The 7,778-nt window shown below is 45.1% G+C and overlaps 1 pseudogene; it reads right to left on the reverse strand.

Moving 5' to 3' along the window:
• Positions 1-6,095: 6,095 nt before the first annotated feature.
• Positions 6,096-7,035, reverse strand: LOC120380211 (annotated as a pseudogene).
• Between the last annotated feature and the right edge of the window lie 743 nt (positions 7,036-7,778).

A 7,778-nucleotide genomic window follows, 5' to 3' on the forward strand; every position in this document is an offset into this window, starting at 1 on the left:
TGACTCACCCAGCCTTCTACGTGGCAGCTTGTCTGTAATGATTCCACCCCAAGACCATGTAAATGGCCAACTACCAATTTACACATTGATTTGTGGCAAGAGACGTGTAAAAGTATAATTAGGCCAGCCAGAAAAGAACGTGAAAAGCAACTAACAAAAGACACAAAAGTTCAGCTATTTTGCTTAAGTATTTTGGAAGCTGGAAGTTTGCCAAACAATGAGTGTGGTTGCTGGATGGTCAAGGTGCAAAAGGAGGAATCAGGGAAGACAAGGCCATTGCATAGAAGCAAAATGAATTCTTCGATTCAGTCTTTGCTGCAGAGGATGTGTGGGAGATTCCCACACAAGAGCCATTCTTTTTAGGTGCAAATCTGAGAACTGTCTCAGATTGAGGTGTCAGTAGAGGAGGTTTGGGAACAAATTGATAAATTAAACGGTAATACATCTCCAGGTGCAGATTGTAGTCACCCAAGAGTTCTGAAGGAACTGAAATATGAAATTACAAAAACTACTAAATGTGGTAAATAAACCAACACTTAAATCAGCCTCTGGACCAGATGACTGCAGGGTAGCTACTGTAATGTGATCCAGGTGATGTAGGGTACTTGGACTTTCAGGAAGCTTTCGACAATGTCCCTCACTGACAGCTCTTCAACAAAGTTAGCAGTCAGGGATAAGAGGGAAGGTCCTCTCATGAATTAGTAACTTGCTAAAAGATTGGGAACAAAGGGTAGGACTAAATATTCAGTTTTCAGAATGGAGAGAGGTAAATAGTTGCACTCCCAAAGGATCTTCCCGGAGACCTGTGCTGTCCAACATATTCATAAATGGAGCCAACAGTGAGGTGGCAAAATTTGCAGACAATACAAAATTACTCAGGATTGTTACGTCCAAAGCACACTGCAAAGAGCTACAAAGGGATCTCACAAAACTGGGTGACTGGGCAACCAAATGGCAGATGGAATTCAGTATTGATAAATGCATAGTAACGCACATTGGAAAACATAATCCCAACTATTCATACAAAATGATGGGGTCTAATTTAGCTACTACTAGTCAAGAAAGATGTTGGAGTCATTGTGGTTTGTTCTCTGAAAACATCTGCTGGATGTTCAGTAGCAGTGAAAAAAGTGACCACGGTGTTAGGAACCATTAGGAAAGGGATAGATAATAAAACTGAAAATACAACACCAGCATATAAATCCATGGCACGCCCAGACCTTGAATACTGTGTGCAGTTGTCATTGCCTCATCTAAAAAAAAAGATATTTTGAAATTCGAAAAGATATAGAGAGGAGCAACAAAAATGATTAGGGGCACAGAACAGCTTCTATATGAGGAGATATAAAGAGACTGGTGTTGTTTAGCTTAGAAAAGAGCTGACTAAGGGGGAATATGAGAAATGTCTATCAAATCATGCATATTCTGGAAAGAGGGAATAGGAGAGTGGTGTTTACCCCTTCACAGAACAGAAGGACCCCAGGCATCGCCCAGTGAAATAACTAGGCAGTAGGTTTAAAACAAACAAAATGAAGAATTTCTTCACATACCACACGATCAACTTGTTGAACTCATTGCCAGGGGATTTTGTGAGGGCTGAAAGTATAACTGGGTTAGAAAAAGAACTAGACAAGTCCATGAAGGACAGGTCAGTCAATGGCTAATAGCCAAGATGGTCAGGATGCAGCCCCGTGCTTTGGGTGTCCCTAAACCTCTGTTTGCCAGAAGCTGGGGATGGGCAACAGAGGATGGACCATTTGATAATTTCCCTGTTCTCTTCATTCCCTCTGAAGCTCCAAGCACCAGCTACTGTCACAGACAGGATACTGGGCTAGATGGACCATTGGTCTGAGCTGGTGCCACTGTTCTTATGTTCTTTTGGCACCAAATCCCACTGCATTTCCATCTCTGGATGATGATGATCCCTCCATCCCTGCTGTGTTGTATCCTTTCCCTCTGTGACTTTATGTCTGTACAGGCAGGAGACTTGGGTTCTGTTCTGGTTTCTGCCACTGACTTGCTGTGTGACCTTGGGCCAGTCACTTCCCCTCCATGTACCACTGGTTCCCCACACCTCTTTCTCTGGCTTGTCTTCTCGGGCTGGGAGCTGTGGGATGGAAAGGTTTTGGCTGGGAGCTTTGACTCTGTGTTTTCGCTTCAAGGCGTTAGTATGTTTAAAATATATTCTGGCTGTGAGCTTCGCTTCTCACTCAGATTAACCAACCTGCAACTACCCCTCTGTTACAGAAATAATAGAGGATGAAACAGATGGACTTGGGGGCGAAATTTTAATATGATTTGAAAATATTAATTTTCACATCCTAGCACAAATCTAAGTTTCCAGTTAAGGGCAATCAGACATTTTTGGCTTTAATTATCTCAAAGGAAAATTGGGTTTTCAATTGAACACACGTTCATGGAAAATCTCTGTGATCCTCCATATGTATTTTGTTTTTCAGTGTAAGCGGAGGCTAAAACTCTTCAGTTTTTAACAGTTCTTACCTAAAATTGCTTTGTTCTCACTTCCCAGAATGACAAAAAATGTTTGGGTTTTCCCAGTTTCGATGAAAAGTCTATTTTGCTGCTGCAAAATTTACAAATAAATAAATCTGTCTGGTGCCAGATTAAATTGATAGTAAAAGTCTCCAAGAGTTCCGACTGTCATGCATATTTATGTTCTTAATCTGCTCTGTATATTAACACACCAACATATTCAGCTGAAAAAGCAAACTTACAATGCAGATTTGTGTGGAATTTCTCACAGCTAGCGAAGCATTTGATCCTCCAGGGTTCTGATTAGTTTGTCATTATTGAGCTGTCTCTCTCTCATGCCCCCATCAGTGGATTAGCCCACAGCCCTTTCCATGTCCTTTCACTGGAGTTGCTGGGTCTCTCTGCAGTTTCCAGCAGACAGGGATCCACTCCACAGATGGATGCTCCCTGCTGCCCTCCTGGCTGAGAGGTGATGGACTAAATAGGATGAGGGACTGAAAGCCCCTCCTATCTCTAGAGCTGATCGCAGCTTGTGCAGGCTCCAGAGATGGTCACAGCCAGTGGTGAGCTGGAGCAGGTTCCCACAGGTTCTCAAGAACCAGTTGCTAAAATTAGACCTCCATGGAGAACCGGTTGTTAAAGGGCCAGGGGGTGGGCAAAGAACTCTGGACTGTGGGCCGGACCATCCTGTTGCTCCCAGGATTCCCAGCTGGGGAGGCTGAGGCTCCCCCGGCCCCTCCCCCACTTCCCCCCAGCTGCAGCATGGCCAGCCGCCGGCACCAGCTGGGCAGCGCAGCTGAGCTCTGGAGTTGTCCTCCTGCTGCTTTTTGAATGGCCCAGCAATGTGTGTGTGTGTGGGGGGGGGAGGCTGCTGCAAGCTCCAGGGCTGGCCAGAGGGGAGGGGTGGGGAGGGGAGGTAAGGGGAGGGGGCAAGTGGGGCAATTGGCCCAGGCCCTGCAGGGGCCCCCGGCCCCACGAGGATCTCTCCCTGGCCCCTCCCCTGCTCCTCCCCTTTAAATCAGAACTTTTTATAGGGAACGGGTTGTTAAGATTTTGGCAGCTCATCACTGGTCACAGTGCAGGATGTCCCTCCTCTGGGGCTAAATGTCTGAATATGGTCTCCAGGGCTGAGAACCCAGCTCTGCTCTCACCTCTGCAGCAAACCACCCTGACAACGGGCCCTAGCTGAGCCCAATCCCCGAGAGGAACAGCACCTGCCCTGAATCTCACACAATGGTAGCATCCCTGGAAGGACCCTTGGTGAAAAACAAGGGAGGGCTGAGGCACAAAGAGTGTCCCAAGGGGTTGGCAGAATAAAAAAATATATATTTACTGTAGCATCATGTGACCTGGAATAGCTCAGAGCCCAGTGGCACCAGAAACACTGCTGTCCTGGAATAGCCTGTTCCTTCATTAACGCCGCATCATTACCACTGCTGGAGCAGAGATGTTGTTCCCTTGCATTGCATCAACAGCTCTTGGGATGCAGCCAGCAGAGGAACCCACAGCTCAGCCTGCCCTGGCTGGTTGAATTAGGTTGACCAGATCCTCAGCTGGTGTGTATTGACAAAGTTCCACTGTCTCCGTAGCAGCTATGGCTGTTTTCACCAGCTGGGGACCTGGCCCCTTGATTCTGATGGAGCAATGGCTGATTTACTCCAACTGGGAAACTGGCCCATTACACAGGTTTAAATCCATATTCTTTGCCTGCGAGTTTAAACCAAAGATGAGTCACAAGTACCAAACCCGTTTGTGCATGCTTTCTTTTCACTTCATGCTTTGGCATTTGGTGGTCTTCAGTTGGGTTCAAGGTAGGGTTAGTGACCCAAATTTAGGGTCGTTTCAGCTAGGAGTCACACAGATAAAAATCCTGGGGAAAAAAGCATTTTTAAAAAAAGTTATTTAAGCTAAGGGGGTTGCAGAGATAAAAAGTTTCTAGGGCTTTTTTTGTGCACAGTGCTGGAGCTCAGACCGTTACTGTGATACGGGTCAAAAAGGTCTCAATCTGCCCAGTTTATTCCCTCAGGCTTCTGATCCCTCACTGTATTTAAGGAAAGGTACCCTGAGAATAGTCCGTAAGCACCAGCACAGGGAAAGGGCCCTGGCTTTCCATTCCAGCCATGTTGTGTGGTTTAAAACTTAACTCTTGTAAGTGCTGTAAAATCCAAACGATCAATTGGATTGTTTTCAAATTTGATGTGTCTCATGGTGGGATAGGGTAGCATTAGTGGTCCAAATTTGGGGTCATTGCACCACGGGGTCCCTGAGTTGTAGCTCCCTACCTCACTTCCCTTTTGCTGCCTTGTGCCATGAAACAGAGAGGTCCTGATGAGCGGTGGAATCACACAGATCGCTGAGAATGACAGCTGTGAATTCACCCTTCAGTCAATGGAACTAGGGAGCAGTTAATAACTTTTTTTTTTTGAAAATTTACAAAAATATTTTTTTTTATTTTGAAATTTGTGTAAAGAACTGTGTTTTTCTCTTATAGTATAATTTCCAAAAGCTTTTTACTTTTACATAAATTTCACGTTCTGTCTATCTTAGAAAAGAAAGGACTAAATGTGGAAAAATCAAAATTTGTATATTTTGAATGAAAAGGATAATTTTAAGAAAAATCCATCAAACATATTTCCTATTCTACTCCCATTCTATATCAGGATTAGAAGAAGAAGGAAACAAAGATAACTTCAATTGTGAAGTTATAGATAGAAATGTAACATAGACAAAACAAAAATCAATTCTTTTTGAAGGTAGGTTTGTTTATCTTATTAAAAAATTCTGATTAGACTTCACATCATAAATGTAGCTAAGTGGTGTATATATGATAAAAGAATTAGCAATAAAGTAAAAAAAAATCTTATTCTCTGTTGGAACATTTGATAGAAATTTCTTCATCAAAATCAGTACATTCGTTATGATATATAATTTATTCAACAGACTTTGGCAAAGCGGATATTGATTTTCATGGATTCCTCATTAGGTGAAATCATTCTTAGAATAATTTCAACCAGGAGTTCTCAGTGTCAAAGCCCCAGCTGGTGGAAGTCATGGAGTGAGATGCACCCATTTCCTCCCGCTGGGGATCTGGCCCATTTACCCAGATGGAGCTATGTCTTATTGTCACTGACTGCTTTATTTCTTTCTACCAAGGTTCTGACCCCTTGGCCTTGTCTACACTACATGGGAAAGTCGATGTAAACCACACAATTTGAGTTACATTGATAGCATAACTCAAGAGGACGTAGCTTAGATCTACTTACCACAGGTCCACACTACAACATTTCAAAGGGAGATGCTCCCCTTACTCTTCTCATTCTGGTGGAGTACAAGAGTCGATGGGAGAATGATCTGCGGTCCATTTAGCTGGTCTTCAGTAGACCCGCTAAATCGACCACTGCTGCATCGATCGCCGCAGCATCGATCTGCCGGTAAGTGTAGACAAGCCCTCAGTCTATTATGCATTTGTGAGGTGAGATTCTCATGAGTAGGCAAGATTTGAACTCATTTGATCACACACACATTTCACATGTCACATACAACTGCTCTCTGATACGTCACTGACATCAGGTTTTTAACACAAATGCACATTGAAAGATAAATTACGTCTCTATCTCCTTCCCTGAGCACAGCATTCTGCTCATCAGCCTCCTGATGCCCTTCATCTCGGCGTTTCTCAGTGTGTAGATCGGGTTCAGCATTGGGGTGATTGCAGTGTGAATGACTGAGACACCTTATTCAGGGTGAACTTCTTGAAGGGCCGAGTGTAGATGAAGGTGCTGGGTATGACTTGTAACCATACCACAATAATCTGGGCTCCACAAGTGGACAGAGCTTTCTGCTTCCCATCCGTGATGTGTGTCCTGATCTTGACTAAGACAGCGGTGTAAGAAACAAGCAGAATGATGAATATTATTATAATCACTGCTCCACTGTTGAAGATCATCTGCAGTTCAGCCAACTGAGTGTCAGTGCAGGCCAGTTTGATGACCTGTGGGACATCACAGTAGAAATTGTCCAGGATCTTCAGCCCACAGAAGGGTAACTGGAGGAGCAGTCCAATCTGAACAGCAAAGTGACCCAATGCACCCATCCATGCCAGTACCATTATCCCCATGCACACACGCTGTTCATGATAGTCAAGAACCGCAGTGGTTTATAGATGGCCACATACCGATAAATCGCCTTCCCCACAAGGCATATCCCCATAGCGCCAGCCATGAAGTGGATGAAAAACATCTGGAGGATGCACTCATTGAATGAGATGATGTTTTTCTGTGAGTGGAGACCTGAGAGCAATTTTGGAGTATTGACGGATGAGTTGCTGAGGTCCAGGAAAGCCAAGTTGGCCAGCAGGAAGTCCATGGGGGTGTGGAGCCTGTGGTCACTGATCACAGTGGTGATGATGATGAAGTTTCCCAGCCAGGTGTTCACGTAGATTATGAAGAAAGCCACATAAAGGAATTGCTGCAGCTCAGGACTCTGGGTGAGGCCCAAGAGGACAAATTCTGTCACTGGGCTGCTGAGGTTCTTCTTCTCCATTTATTAATCTCTAAAGAGTCCTGAAGAGGAAACATGATGATAATAGTTATGATGTAATGTTAGTACATTATGGATATGAAAGGAATACTAACTCCATGTTAACTGATACACGTGCTTGGACATTTTCTTTGTTTATCAAATTCCAGACTGTGTCCTCAGCCCCAGTGGTGAGTGCCCTGCTGCAGTGAAACGCCTGCCCTCCCCCAGTGGTTATCTCCAGTTTCGGGTGTTTGGGCATGAACAGTAGCAACCTACACTCTCAAAATGTCCCCCGTTAACAACTGTCTCCATTTATCAGCCTGAGGCCCTGATGGTGCCGACCTCGCGCAGGCCACAGATTCCGCATATGCCCCAGAGGTTCAGGGTTGGGAAGAATGTGGATTTTCTGGGAGTCCAGGGGTTCTAACAATCCAGGTTTCTCATGGGGGGGGTCTGTCAGATTCTTGGGTGCAATCCAGACCAGGCAGCATTTGAGTCACCGCCTGCTCTATACCCTGTGTGCCTCACAATGCTTTGCTGTTGTAGCTCCCGACCTGGGACACTCACAACCAGCCTAGCAGCATGTGAGCTACACCCTGAGTGTCTGTGTAGAGATGCAGCACTGGCCTCGTATCTCTGACCCCAGCAACCCGTCAGCAACACACCAGCCACATTGCGGCTTCCACCAGCCTTGGTTGCTACTTGCAGGTTGACCCCAGCACACTCCCGATCCCAAATTTTCCCCAAAACCCGAGTTCTGCCCT

This window comes from Mauremys reevesii, linkage group 13 (assembly GCF_016161935.1).
Source record: "Mauremys reevesii isolate NIE-2019 linkage group 13, ASM1616193v1, whole genome shotgun sequence".
In the NCBI taxonomy this organism is placed as follows: Eukaryota; Metazoa; Chordata; order Testudines; family Geoemydidae; genus Mauremys; species Mauremys reevesii.